The 16,604-nt window shown below is 34.6% G+C and overlaps 1 protein-coding gene across 5 annotated transcripts in view; it reads right to left on the reverse strand.

The window, feature by feature from the left end:
* heph (polypyrimidine tract-binding protein 1 heph) overlaps positions 1-16,604 on the reverse strand; it is an 862,450-nt gene that overhangs the window by 611,638 nt on the left and 234,208 nt on the right. The gene's annotated exons all lie outside the window — the stretch shown is intronic.

Raw genomic sequence — 16,604 nt, forward strand, 5'->3', positions numbered from 1 at the left:
CAATGTATTTTCTATTACTGGTCCAATATTTGCTCGTAGATTTTCATTGCAACATTAAATGAAATACTTCTATAATTATTGGTTCTGATATATTTTTAATAGTATTTTCATCGCATTCTATTTTATGTTCTTTATCATTTTTTATGTCAATTTTTCGAATCCTGCAGCTTTTCCATTTTTGTTTTTCAATTGTTTCTCTCAGTTCTTCCATTGCTGGTATTATTGTTTTCTGGTATCATATTATTTCAAGTATCACTCTCTCTATGTCTGTTTTTGTTTTCAGGAATTGTTGGAAATACTCCTTTCACCATTCCATAATTTCAATATCTTCAATTAACATGTCTCTAGTTTTATCTTGGATGTGTTTATCCTTTTCTAAATCATTTGAGTGTTCTATATAAGTAATAATATTTAATCAATTTACTATCCTTCTCCAAAGGACTTGAAGCTTTTAGATACTCATTGCTCAAACTAGACTGTGGAGCTATTTTGAATGTGAAAACATCGAGGTAAATCTTCTGTCTCAATCTCTCCTCGATATTTTTCTAACTGCTATCCAAACTTCTTTTCATACAAGCATTTTCAGTAACCAAAGGATAATGCATTGGAACAAAAGACAAATAAAGTTGAGGCTGCAAAAACCATGGCAGAAGTATCCCAAAACCCTCACTGATATACTCGTAGTGTCTTTAACATCGATAATAAATCAAATGTATCCAAATGAAATATTTCATGATGTTTTTCAAATATCCAGGGTCATACCCTTGTCTAAAAAGGGCTGCAGAACTTCACCGGATTACCACCGCCTTATTGGCATTGTTACAATTATCGGAAAGGTGATAGAGATTTCAGAAAATCGGTTGTGGTCTTATTTCTAAAGTCACTTCTATTTTAGCGAATCCCAATACAGTTTTCGCAAAAATCGATCCATTACTCAAGCTGCTTACCAAGTCGTGACGAACATAGTCGAGGGTCTTGATCAGGGTAAACATACTCCAATAACACTATGTGACTTGACCAAGGCATTCGACAGTGTTTCCCACTCTATCCTCATTCAAAAAATGAGTTATTATGGCATAAGAGGCACTGCTCTGGATCTGGTATGGTCTTATCTTCAAAATAAATATCAGTGCGTCGCCGTCAACAATATCAAGTCAGATTTGAAGTAATTTTGTCATGGCGTTCCTGAGGGTTCTGTCCTCGGCCCTTTATTATTCATCATTTATATGAATGACTTATGTAGCTTTATTTCACCAACAAAATGTGTTTTGTTTGACGACGACACAACCGTATTGTGCTCAGACAAATCACATACCAGTTTACCTCTAATGATGGACAGAAATAAAAACTTAGCAAACATAAAAATCCCAGAATATTGTGATATCCTCAAACACCAGTCAGTGTTACTCTAGGAGACAGTGTTGAGTTTTTAGGTATTTATTATGATGCTAGACTTAGTTGGTCCTGCCATATTGAAGCAACTACTCGTAAACTGTCCTAGTGTTTTATTTGTTCTTAGAAAGTTGAGAATTGCGTAGGTTTGATGACATTGAAGAAAGCATATCATTCACTATTCCACGCAGTTATTTCATATGGAGTCTTGATTTGGGGACATTCCACAAACTCAATCACAATGTTCAGATGTCAGAAAAAAGCCATGAGAATTATGGCAAACGTAGGATATAGGGAACACTGTCGTCCTCTTTTCAATCAATTTGAAATCATGCCACTTCCTACATTATATATTTATGTTGTGTTGTTGAAGATTCAAAAGAATATTGAGATATATAATTTTATATTTCAAAACTTCTTTGACATCTGTCGAAGAAGTAAAGAAATAAACTATTAAAAAAAAGAATAACTGCGAATATATTCGAATTTTTTATCCATTTCTGAAGACGGAGGCAGATTTTGGCCTCCGAAACGTAAAAGATTGTGGAAGGTAACAAATACCCAAAAAAGGTCGATAAAAAACTAATATTGAGATGTTTCCGAAACACTCTCACAATCATGATTATTCTACAAGATCTGCTTGTTTATTGAATAATACAAGACATAGCTTAGCAGTCAGTCAAAAAAACTCCCTAATTCTGAATTTATACAACTGTGTCCATCCCTTAGTTTAATCTTTGGATTTCAGAAATTACAAAAATAATATCAAGAGATTATCTTCTCAACCACTGTTTCTACAAAATTGAAGAATATGGTGCTGTAGTTCTTGAAGAATGATTCATGTTGTAAAGCTGGCATATAGTCTTATGTTTGTTGACCTTTCTATATTGATTTCTTTATTTTATTGTCATTCATGTGACACTGTGGTCATTTTGAGGAATTTTGATATGCCAGTTTTATTTTATTTATTTATAAAATTTATTACTTCAATCTAGTGACGTTGTTGCTAAGTGGTCAAATAAATTACTCTACTCTACTCATTTTTTTCCGAATGTACCCTATTTTCCTTCTTTTCTTTATGTTATCAAGAGAAGTGTGATCTAAAGATGAAAGTTTCAGTGAACAAAGATTGCGTTCATATTGTGAATCATAATTATTGTAATATCATATCCAAAACCCCTAAATTTACTGTTGTTAAGAAGGGGTTAGTTTCCTCATTATTTTGATGGATAATAGGTACGAAGTTCATATTGTAAGATGATAAGGGTCTTAAGCCCGAGGCCAAATTAACCTTACACCCATTTGAAAGATTCAGTCATCAAACTTCAGAACAACTTTCGGTTTGTTACCGAAATAAATTTAATACCGTGATCCCGAGAGGTGTATAGGAAGTTGAGGGTTATTTTAAATTATTCATCAATAGTGTAGGCGGTTGATGAACGAAACTTTGGGATACTGCATGACTTTACATGAATAGCGAATCTTGAAACTTGTGATGTGAATGTAAAAATAGGAAGTAGATATCTGAATGGACTTGAATGGAGTTTGACTTACAAATGAAAATATTTCAACCGTTACACAATAACTTCATTCGATCGAAAGGAGATTGATTTTAGACGAGTGGGTTAAATAATTAATGAATTGTTATACAAACATTTTCAAAAGAAAGTTTTTTTTGCATGCTATAAAAAGAAGAAAATGAACATTGTATTGATTGAATTTTCAAATCTGGCTGGTATCTTAAAGTCTTAGAAGCATATCTAGAGTGAGGTACTGAACCAGCCAGTTGGTAAATCTAAATTTTTAATGCTGCTATATTTCCACTGCAAATGTCACTAAAATGTCTCACAATCTGAAAAAATTGTCGAATATTTTCTAATTCCAGATAGTTGGTGTTTGAGGAGTGTTTTTTTTTTTTCATTCGAAAGACACTGAAGTCTAATGGGCTTATTGCGATTTGCCTGAACTGTACGTTCGAATACGTCAATGAAAGTTTTCCACTCGTTTTTCAACTATTTGAAATCACCATCAAGTGTAATGGAAATAATTTTAGATAATTAAAAATGACTGCTTGAGTATTGAAATTTTCGACCTTTTGTTTATCGCGTTTGAATCGAATAACAGTTAAATTGATTTCGTAGTGTAATAACTTTCAAAGAAGATTCTAGAAATTACCATGATTTTTTTCTAATCACAGGTGTCTAGATGAGAATATCTAGCATTGAAAATAGTATGGAGATTGAGTACGTTATGGCAACCTCTGCTATTTCGGCTAAATCACTCATATGATCCATGCAGATTTGTTGTGAAATTTTCAATTATTACATATTATTTACATAATTCATAATTAATCAATATTTTGCAAAGAAAAAGATAATTTGATTATAGATGGAATAAACTGGGAACCATAAATTTAAAGGTCAATATTTCCATTGAATTGTTCCTTCAGTTCGACATGTTGAAACATCTTCAATTTAAAATAAAAAAAAAATTAATTGCAATTACTGATATTAAACTGAATTTTTCAATTTTTCAGATATACAAAATGAATAAATATTGTCAAACAAAAAAAAAAGATATATTTCTTCATGAACAAGGTATTCAAAGAACGTAGAAAATAACTTTATCGGATTATTTCGTATTTATTAGATGGATATGAAATCACCGAGATAAGTAGATGTAAAACAATCGGCAAAGATGATAAAAAAGTACAAGAGTCATAAATATTCATAAAATAGCCGAGTGGTGTTCGTCCAATTATATAAAAGGGACAAAACAGAACGATAAAGAAAACCATCATGTTTTCACAGAAAGTAAGAAAAATCCGGCCCGAAGGACCATTCTCAGTTTCCAGTATAATAGTTTATTGTAAACGAATGTTACAAAATTTCCTTTCGAAGGGGAGAGAATGCACGACACTGTGATTTCCTACCACAACGTGTAGATCTAGGGGAGGGCAAAAATTGACAGCTGCAGCTATGTCATTGTCTACGGATCGACTCTTGAAATTTTCACTACTATATTGGGATACGCGAAACTATTCATTCGGAGAAAGGTAGTCACAGTCGTATCCGCGCGATAAGAGTATCATACAGAATGGGGGGATAAGTGTAAAAGAAGGGTTATCATTCCATATAATCAGACAAACATATTTAAATACTTGCATTTAATTAATTATGTACAAAAAAAAGTTAAGACGATACAATAAAGTTCGTTATCCTTTCTCACCTCGTTTGGCTTGTTTAATTCATATTTGTTCTAATCTGGAACGACAAACAACAATAAATGTCCACATACACGTGTCAGGAAACTTCAGAATAACGGGCGTTCTATTGTTAGAGTCCCGTATCATTTGTGAAGTCTCGTTTCCATTTGTAATATATGACCCGTATCACAGATCAATTGTTAAGGCGCATATCTATTTGTAACAAATGACCATTAACGAATCGGTGAACATATTACGTTATTTCATCAGTTCGCCAAAACCAGTACTTGTATTTCCCTATATCAGAGGATTATAACATCAGGACCTGCTTCAGATCTGGGAACACTATTCGAAGCAGGCTCACGAAAACCAGGACACCAAACGCGGACTGCGATTCGAAGAATTGCATTTACCGGATACCCTGCGAGTGTGGAGAATCATACATCGGTGAAACTAAGAGGCCATTGAAAGTTCGCATTGCAAAGCACAAGAAACACACACAGCGAGGAGAAACCAGCAAATCCGGAATAGCAGAGCATCAAGTGAGCTGAAATCATCCACTAAGAGGAACACTGGTTTAGGAGAAAGTTCAAAGAAGCCGCGTATATGTTGTCCAACAACGCATTTAGTCAAGCTAGCATGGAGATACGTAACATATGGAAACCTCTAATCAATCGAAAAACGACCAACTCCCGCCAAAGGGTCATCTCCCGATAAAACGAATGAAGCTGAGAGAGGGAAGATGGGATAGGTGAAAGCACTCGAATGACCTCGATTTCGGAGGAATAAGTCCAGCACCCCGAAGACGATTGTGGATACTAACAATCGAAACGTCGTGACGTAACTTGGTTACGAATCTTTTAATTTTTGATTTTTGTTAATAACATTTTTTAATTTTTTTCTTCAGCTTTTATTAATATTTCAATTTTTTTATTTTTTTAGTTGTTGCTTGTATGTTATTTATTTGTAATTTTGTTTAATAAAATTGTTATTTTCAGTTAATATTTTTATTTTTTTTCAGGGATTTCGAATCAATTTATATTACATTAGACAATGGAAGTCCGAACTGATGAAATACACCACGAAACATTGTTAACTACCTTCAAACAAATATTACGTGATAGGAATCACAAGTTAAAAGACAAGACCTCGTTAATCCTTAGCTCGCACAAGTTTCGACTTCTGGGGGTTGTCGTTCGTAGGGATACGACAGCTGGTTAACGTAAAAACCGATTTTTTTTTAAACAGCTACCTGACTGAGTCATAGCCGTTGGGAGAAATCATATCGTATCTTCACGAGTTTGACTATTCAAAATATGTTTATGCAATATACTTTTAAACTCCATCACTAACTGAATTCGGTCCTGAATTTGGATGTTTACAGACTGATAACATGTTTCTACACATCTACTGCACATCTTGAGGGAGGGGCTTCTCTCCGGCCATGATTCAGTCCAACAGCTGTACGAATGGATACACCAATTCGTATACGAAAAATATATTGAAAATTATTATGAACTGAGTAATTCATGAAATTCGTCATGATAAATATGAATGTTTTATATTTGTGGATTTTTTCGGTACATTAAAGTGTGAATCTAATGAAAGTGTGAACGTGTGACCCATAATTGGTACCTCCATTATTGGTATATTCCATCTAGTGCTCAGATGTATTTACACTTATATAGTCCAATTTTTATTATTGATTTCCTCACATTATCATTATACAACCAGTCTAGGTTTTTTTATGGCTACGATTGCCATTTTATTACCAAACGTATACAAAGGTTTAGTCTTATCTACATAACTCACTAGTTATTCAACTTCTGGTTGTTTGTTGTTTCTGTAGGTGTCGATATTCCTATTACGAAAATTGATTTGACCTTAAAATTTTTAATTTATATCTTCCTGTTTCATTTCTTTGCCCCCCGTTCGTTGGTTCTATTGATTTTTGTTACATCATATACTTTCTCTGTTCTATTCAAAGATTTTGTTTTCGGATTGTTTTCTTCAGCTTGTTACTTTTCTTGCGAATTGATGGGTGTCTGTATTTTTGAAGAATCAAATTACAAGTTACTAATCAGACAAATGTTAATCTGTCTTTGTCCGTTATTGCTTCTTATCTTTTGTCCGTATACCTCGATTGTTGCTACTATTTATCATTTATCCCTAACCGCCTGTTTAAAAGTTCTATTGCTAGTAGTCTACCGCTAATATTTTCTATTGTGTCGATGAAGCAGAAGTCTGCTTTTATTTATATTGTTCCATCGTCGATTGGTCTATATATTCTCTACATGTTTGCTTCGTTACATTACTATTTTCATTTATACCGGTCCATTTGTATGCAGTTTATTTTGCATCCAACACCTTGTCCTCCGTTCAGTAATACTTCGACTTTTTCTTTTTTTTTCTTTGCTCTTTTTTTTTGTTAAGGCCAAAGTTGGCCTTAACGTACATTATTAGTTTGTTATATTTCGTTTAAGCGTTGATGCCGCCTTACAATAGAAATGAACAATGGCGTATCTCTGAAGTATTTATTTCTTACGCTTTGTATATCTCAATTTCGACGTATTATCGCTATGCAATAAGAAAATTGGACTTATTTACCAGCGATATCAGTCACTAAATCCGCACGTATATCTATTCAAAACTTCGGACATTGATATCATATCAATATTTCAATACACCACAGAACCAATATGAAATTTATCGAAACTGATGGAACCGGACATAGTAAACTCTCGAGAACAACTGAAATTCCTAAAAATACCGCCACATTTCAAAACGAAATCTGCAATCACCTGCCGCGTTACCGCTTTCATGCACGCCGAAAGAAACGAGCGTTACGAGACGAAATTTAACGCAAAATTATCCTGCAACTGGCTCCATTTAGCAATTAACTTTCTCTTTGCATCAATACGCAAATTTGTCATCGGACACATTACGAGGCGTCGAGGCGTCCTTTTGTGAAAGGCCACCTTTTGGAAGCGGGCCAGCCGAATGGATCGCTCTGTCAAAACACCGAGTCGCTTTCGGAAAATGAAAAGTCTGGTCTATTTTTCTCAGCGAGCTCCTACTCCCACGCCGTAATGCGCTAATTCCTCGCGCCCGTAAATCATTTTGACAATGGGGTTATTTTCTCTCGTAGATGGCTCGTGAATTAACTTTCGACGATATTTTTTGGTTGTTGTTTAGGCTAGGGTGAAATACAAGGTGAACGTCTGTGTAGAATCGAACAGATAAGAAACTTCAATTCGGTAGTTTTTTCCAAAATCCATGAAAGAATTTATGAAAACTAGAGAGAGAGAAAGAGAAAAATATATTTGAAACTTTAGAGTTAGTCCCACTTTTAATTTTTTTTTTCAAGAAGAAACTTTTTGAATAAATTATACCTCCAAAAAAGCTTGCATGGAATTTTCATTTCATTAAAAAGAAAAAGATATTTATTATCCTTATTAAACGATCCTTTTTGAGTATCGTGTTTACTAACTCCAGTAAAAATAATCAAAACTCTAGAGTACTCTAGACTATTCCGAGTAGTGATGTACCGAAGGTTCGGCTTACTTACTGACTCCGGCCATATCCGGCCGGATGTACTGGCTCCGGCAATAAAGGCACCGGATGCAGGCCGGAGGTATTACTTTATTTTAAAAATAAATGAAAACTAAAAATGATGCAAAACTTTATTTTACATATTTACATGTTATATAAACAAACAGTCGTAACTACTTACTAGTATTCAAAATTCAAATGGGCAAGATTATGGTGTATAAATAATAATTTTTCAGCATTTCTTGGAGTCAATCTATTTTTTTTATCTTCGTAAATGTTTCCCGCTTCAGAAAAGCTTCTCTCTGAATACACACTGCTTGGTGGACATGAAAAATACTTATTTGCTACTTTGGCCAAATCAGGAAACGCGTGCTGGTTATCTTTCCAAAATAATAAAGGATTAGATTTTCTATCGTTCAATGGAAGGGTTAAATACGCCGAAATATGTCTTGGGAATAGCTAATGCATCGCCTGATGATGTGCCTGCTATGTTTAAGTTAGATTTCGATGTCGATGCTGATTGAGCAATTTCTGAGTAACAGTCGAAAATAGATTTCCGTTGCCTCTTCGAGGGGGGAAAATCCCCAAAACTTCAACTGTTGCTGGATTCACTTGAATATCCATCATTGGATTGTTCATCTTCTCGAAGTTTTAGTGCCTCTACTAAGAGCAAACGTTTAACATATCCGACACTTCCTTCATTTGAAAAAAATGCCACTTTGTAACGTGGATCTAAAATTGTAGCAACCGAACATTTTTCTTTTTTTTTCATATTCGCCAAACCTTTTGTGAACTTCTTCCACCAATGTTTGTTGCAGAGTGCCCAGACCAAATGGATGCACTTTTTTTAGATATTTTTTGAGCATAACAATTGAAGGTATTACATCGGATAAATAAGAATCTGTACCGCTGCTAAGTTGTTTAGTTAGTTCTTCAAATGGTCTTAATATAGTCAACAGTGATCCAATTAAATCCCATTGGTTTTTGGTTAAATTATCAATATTGTTTTCATTGGCGTAGATTGATATGCACCTTTTATGCTAATAGAGACGCTCTAGCATATAAAACGAAGAATTCCATCTTGTAGTCACATCTTGGATCAATTTTTTGTTTGGTAAGCGGAGGTCACTTTGAATAAGTTTTAGTTTGTCACTGATGATGATGAATGATGAAAATGACCTACTATTTTCCTTGCCACTGCCATTGCGTCAATTACGGCCCTTTGCGATTTTAAAGACCACCAAAACCAAAACCACCAATTGTAATGAATGTATAAAGCATGAAAAACTTTCAAAGCCTAAGTCATTGCACCCTTTCACCATATTTGATCCTCCATCTCTAATTATCAGGAGTATCTGAGATTTCGCTAAATTCCATGATTCTAGTAAATTTTCAAACTTGGCACAAATATTTAGACCCGTGTGATTCCCGACACAGTGTTCACAATTTAAAACAGCATTATGTTTTGTAAACATAATTGGATCTATCCAATGACCAGTTAAACTTGAGAAAACTTTCGTTATTTTCCTGGCAAGTCCAAATATCAGAAGTAATCGAAATGTGCTCTGCTTTTCCAACTAATAAACTTATTTTGTTTATCAATCGGGAATAAATATCCGGAATTATGCTTTGTGAAAAATTTTTATCTATATGGCAAATTATACTGAGGTACAACATGCGACATTAATTGTTTAAAACCCTGATTGTCAAAAATTGAGTACGGTTGGTTATCTAGGCACATTAATTCAGCAATTTTATAATGTAACTTAACAGCACGAGTGTCGTTTATGTCCCAAATCGATGATTTGTTCCAATGATAATTGTGTGTTGCTTCCTTTTTTTACGTTTTCAATATTGGTTTTTTCTTTTTCATTCTGCTTAAGGTTTTTTCTTCGAATAATTTATTGAATTCTGGAGGGTGCACACTTTTTAAATGTCCAAAAAGAGGTGTAGTTGACGCTACTTTGCCCATGCCTCCTCTTGAAATTAATTTTTTGCAGTAATTGCACTCTGCTTTGCTTTTATCATCTTCACTTATTGTGAAGTGACTCCAGATGATGCTCTGCTTTTGTCTTGACATTTGTTTTTAAGTTTTTATTGAAAATTAACTTTTTATGCTTTTAGTTTAGGAAAGAAGTGAGTGAAGAACAACTTTTATTTTAGGTAAAAAATAAGGTTATTATGTTATGTTATTAAACGCCGGTACAATGAAAGAAAACAGTGTTGTCACATCTTTGGTGTGAATCAGCTGATAGATTATATGTTTACATGGAGGTGTAAAGAACTATTGTTATATTTAATACATCCAAATCTTGATTAAATTGTTTTTTCCACTACTAATGTAACTAGAAATGTGTAAATGGATAAGATCCAAGTGAAAATTGGGGAATGTATTGCCATGTAGAAGATATTTGTCAAAATATCTTCAAATTATTTACGATCATCGTGTAAACGAAGATAGGCATTCACACCAAAATATTTGACATTTCAGCGCCCATTATTTTTGACGTTCAGGCACCTGATTTAATAACAATTGACAGTCTCTGGCCTACCTCCGGCAGTAACTTCGGCCAAAGAGTGCCGGAGTTACTGACTTCGGCCTCCAGCTGAATTCCACCTTCGGTACATCACTAATTCTGAGTACATCGATAGATGTATAACGCAGGACTCGATATAATATAAGCGTAAGCTCTCTATGGCCTGGATCGATTACCGTAAACCGTAAGGCATTTGATACAATTTCTCATGAGCTCATCTTGCATTTGCTCAGATGCCATGCGGTACCCGACAAAATAGTGAGATGCATTGAACAACTGATACCACTTTGGCGAACTCGCTTCACCATAACATCTGGTCAAGCAAGAGTCCAAACAGAGTGGGTCACTTTCAGAAGGGGTTTGTTTCAGGGTGATTTACTTAGTACCTTTCTCTTCTGCATTTACTATTGCCATTATCCGTTGCGCTCAAAAATACTCGAGGGTATAACTGTGGCACCCTCGGAAACCGGAGGCACAAGGTCACCCATTTGTTTTATATGGATGATCTTAAACTTTATACCTCTGGAGAGAAGGATCTCCATCAGTCCTTGAGGGTGGTGGAAGAGTACACGCATGCTATCGGTATGAAATTCGGGATAGACAAATGTGCAGTGGTTCATCTCAAAAGAGGACAATGCGGGGACTACGGAGAGGATGTGCAGCTCGTAGATGGAAGCATCCTACACCATCTGGATGCCGGAGAGACGTATACTTACCTCGGGGTGGAACAACGCCACTCACAAGAGGTAACAGCAGTGAAAAACTCTCTCCGCGGCAAGTATCAGCAAAAACTTGTTCTGGAACTGGTCATCGGAACTGTCGAGGAAGAACAAAGTTGCTGCAACAAATATGCTTACAGTTCCAATCTTACTCTACTCTTTGGAGTAGTGAAGTGGACTCGGGAGGAGCTGTATCAACTCGACGTAAAGACCCGAAAAATGATGCATCTCTATAGGAGTTTGCATCCCAAATCGCCCGTTCCACGGTTGTACTTCCCCCGACAACAGTGAGGCCGTGGACTTTTGAGTTTGGAGTTCTACATGACAGAATGGTACTAGATACAGCCTGTAAAGTCGTCAGGAGTTCGGATCCCTTTCTTTGCATGGTCCGCGACCATGAGAGAGCAGGAATTGGAGCATTTCTCTTTAGGGCAGCTGCCCGAGCAGCTGATGAACTCGGTATAGTTTTCGACACTGAACGAGGTGACCACAACTCTGTCACTGAGTTGGAACCCGTTCAGCAAAAAGCTGAGATAAAAGTCGCAGAGATCCCCTTACTTCTGCGGAAACACAAGGATAAGCCAACGTATGGGGTCTTCTACAATAACATTGGAGACTTTGGCTTATCAAAGCGCCTGACGTTCGCTTTTCTCAGGTCGAGTGGGCTGACGTCGGAAACTGAGGGGTTCAACATGGCTTGCCAGGATAGTGTCTTCAACACCTTAGTCTACCGCAGTCGCATGATGGGTATAGAGGTTCCTGACACAAGGTGCAGGGCCTCCTGCGAGGCGCCCGATACCCTAATGCACTTGCTATCAGCATGTCCAGCATGACCAGCATATGCGGTCTCGGCCTATATCCATCGACATAGCGCGGCCCTAATAGTGATATATCACCATCTACGGCACTCTTACGGTATTAACGAGACACCGGTGTTGATGGAAGACACTCTCTTCACTACCAAATTTCAAGGTCATGCCGGATTGGTTCATGGCATCTACTTAGGGCACACGATTCTCAGACCCAATTATCACGCATCTCACGGCGTGGGGAGTGCTTTTTTTTGTTGGGGACCGTCCGGTACAACCTTTACGAAACAGAAATTAAGTCAAAAAAAGCAATCACCGATGCTCAAACGCATGAAAAAGCTTTTTTATTTAAATTGAATAGATTTTCCATATTTGTGAATACAAATACATTCTTGTGGTTGAACATCTGCAGTATCAAATGGCTTTCATAGAGGAAATTTACCTCACTTACTTTCAGGAGAAACATTTTGGTCAAATGAAGTATATTTCGGCGACCCAGCATTATGAAAACCACTTTGCTTGAATTTTTTTTATAGCAGTAGAATTCTATGAGGAAATTGTTCGAAAATGATTTATTAACGTATATGAAATGAAATGGAAAAAAAAATTTTATATATTTTTATGCAGACTCTGAATTATCTGAATAAAATAGAACTATTGACATGCAGTAATTTTTTTTATACTTCTTCGCTACTCACATCGGTTATCTTCTCTATAACACTAAACGACCTTAATTGATGAAATAGATTAATTCATGCTGAAGAACATGGCATCATAATCACTTAGAACTCTCCGAAACGACTTCCAGTATAATTTCACCGTATTTAAAGTTTCTACCGTTTGTTTTCCAGTATTTCTACCGTTTGTTTTTCGTATTTACAGAGGGGAAAAGAGTTTTATAGAATGTATTCGTTTTTTTCCTGAAGTATACAAATAATGGATTCATCATCACTCGTAATATTTCTCTAGAAAGCCTAATTCCACATGAGAAAAATATCGAACTTGATGTCAAATTATATCATATCGATATTAATCTCATAAGTAGTCGCTGACCTAATCATTTGTGGGCTAATTATCTTGTATGGCTCAAATTATATATATATATATATATATATATATATATATATATATATATATATATATATATATATATATAATATATATATATATATAATATATATATATATATGTATATATATATATATATATATATATATATATATATATATATATATATATATATATATATATAGTCTTGACTGACTAGTTAAGGAGAAATACGAAATAATGTTGGGGATGCAGTCAAAAATTGCTGGGCTGTTGTTATGTTGTTATATGGTCGAGCTTTCGAGAATGTTTATTCCCTTTATCAAGACATTAACTTGAGGTTATATTAAAAAGTCGAAAATTTCACTGAGAAACACAAAAAAGTCCTTTTCATTATGTAGAAAAGTGTCACACATTAAAATTTTTATGGTTTAAAGAAAATATATATATAAACTTTATTCAGAAATAACATTTAGAGGATTTGAAATTTTAAATTTTATTTTAACGGCCATGCATGGCACTTACTAGTGGCGTGGTAGCAATTTCAAATCCTCTAAATGTTATTTCTGAATAAAGTTTATATATATATATATTTTCTTTAAACCATAAAAATTTTAATGTGTGACACTTTTCTACATAATGAAAAGGACTTTTTTGTGTTTCTCAGTGAAATTTTCGACTTTTTAATATAACCTCAAGTTAATGTCTTGATAAAGGGAATAAACATTCTCGAAAGCTCGACCATATAACAAAGAGTATTCTTTAAACAACAGCCCAGCAATTTTTAACTGCATCCCCAACATTATTCCGTATTTCTATATATATATATATATATATATATATATATATATATATATATATATATATCACTTCCTGTAAATAATCATTATCAAGTTATGGGTGGACCAAATAAAAAAACATACCAATCATCAAGTCAAACGAAATTAGTCTTATAAAATGGCCAAGATCAAGAATTTTACCGGAAACAACAGACTAACTTTAACAACAGACTAATTTAGCAGATTAAATCTACAGGAACGTCCCTTCCCGTTGCAACTTATCTTTTTCAGAGACAATTTTTCTAATACTTATCATACGAATTATAATATGAATTCCGCATAGTAGCTGTAGGTGGACTAAATGTGCATCCAAACAATGTATTGACCACTCCCGCGGACTTCTATTTGCGAGTTTTTTCAAATTTCATTCATGTTGGGAATTTGTATTTCTTCCTTCCTCTCTTGTGGAACACCTTTTTTTCTATTGCTTTCTTGCTACCTAAAGTATTGCCAAATTTTAATTAAGCACTGTACAACTTGCGCAACTGATCTTACTGTTGAAATAACAGATCTGCTACGAATATTTTGATCTGTGTATTTGTGCATACTGAAGTTTTCATTCAGCCAATAACATGTTACAAACTTCTTTCTGTTGTTGTACTAAATTTTGGACGTTGCAAGCAATGATCATTTTATAAATCTTCGTATATTACGAATGGACATGAAGAAAGGGGTTCTATTTGAAATAACTTGGACTTGATTGACAAAAAAATAATAGTTGAAGAGACTGCTTGCGACAGAGTTTTTGAACAGCACCAGAAGAACAAAACACTCACTCACTGAAAAAAGTACTTAAGTACATTTACCAATGCCAGGATTTTTTACATTTCAAGTATTACTCAGTTCTGGTTCGGACTGACCGTTCTGCTGGTGGTCACACACTAAAATAATATTCAATCCACGCTACTCTGTAAACAAAAGGCGATGTCAATACGCAGCCTTCCACCGTACAATCCAATTTAACCCTAATAAAACTGATTTTGAGAGCATCGAGTGCTCTCCTCATTCACACCCAATTGATTTCGAATCCAATATAGTATTTGACGAGCGTAGCACTGGAAGTCTCCCCACCCCCCGTCGTGGCAATTGTCAGCGTCAGTCGAGACGTTTCATCTAACATGAAATCAACAAGTGCTCAAATTTGAACAGACGCCAACTCGATTTCTGATGAAAACAATTCAATGTAGTGTGTCTGTTTCTTTCTAAACTATAATCAACTATTTTTCAGTCACCGTGAAGTTTCGCTTGTTCGACAACGTAGGAAAAGAGACAATTTGGTGAAAGTCGTCAAATCTATGTGGATTTACAAAACGAAAAAGTAAAATGTGTCGTCATTGATAACAATGGGGGCTTGATCGGAAATGAATGATACGACGCCTCTTAGGAATAATATAACAAAACATTTTGATATGTTTCGTAATTATATCCTTTCAACGATTGAAATATTGTAAATCACTAAGTAAACTTACCTACTCTATACAAGTATGTTCTTCATAATGATTGTACAAAAAATTAATATTTTTTCAATGGAACCTCCATCCAACTAACAATTTTAGTTGATACGTTTTCAGTCATCATGTTGTTACTCAGAGCGACTGCAAAAATGTTCTAAAAGCAAAATATAAAATATCTACGAAAACAAAATTGTGTAAATGTTCATGCAATAATTTACATCTGACACTATAACCATTTCAAGTAAGTCATTGACTTCTCAAACAATTCTTGAACGTATTTATTTTTTTGAAAGAAAGTAATCTTTTTGTGAAGGAACTCTGTCTGTAGTGGAAGTTTGAAAATAAAGCGAAACGAAGAGAAAACTGCAAGTTATTAGATTTTTCAATTCTGCAAGCGGACACATCAGAAACGTTAAAGAGAAGAATCTCTACAATTTCCCTACTCGTTTTACGATAAACAAAATTATTAAATACAAATGATTGATAAACAGAACAATTTTCTTTGCGAAAAATACTTTGAATTCATGAAGTAACTTATAGGGGTGAACTGAAAAGGTTGCGATTTCTTGAAACATATATAAAACTGCTAATCACTCGGCAACGGCTAATCCGATATCCAAAAATAAAAAAAGTATTGGATTGAGAATTGAAATACCTATAGAAAGGTGCGTCGTGAGACACCCTTTTCCTTAGGAAAAAAGTTAGTAGCGCCCTCTCGACGACGAGTGATGCAACGCTATTGTTCTCTTATCCAAAAGTACTTAAAATGATACCTGTTTTCGAAAACTTTTTCCGACCATGATATCTATTTACATAGGAACTGTATACACATTATCGCAATTGAAAATTTGATGGCTTCATGATACACACTTTATTTTTTATTAATGTCGGAGCCATTTGGTCGCTCGAATTTACTCATTTTTTTTATACAGCTAATGGAAAATGGATTTTTATGACTAATGTGAAGCTTTCCACATAGGGAAAAATTTTCATGGCATGCCATATCTTTCAATGAGTGATTCATGTGATCCGATTTCACAAACAGTGAAA

Source organism: Leptinotarsa decemlineata, unplaced genomic scaffold (genome assembly GCF_025532065.1).
Source record: "Leptinotarsa decemlineata unplaced genomic scaffold, Ldec_3_MD MMD2_tig00001064_RagTag_RagTag, whole genome shotgun sequence".
Taxonomy (NCBI): Eukaryota; Metazoa; Arthropoda; class Insecta; order Coleoptera; family Chrysomelidae; genus Leptinotarsa; species Leptinotarsa decemlineata.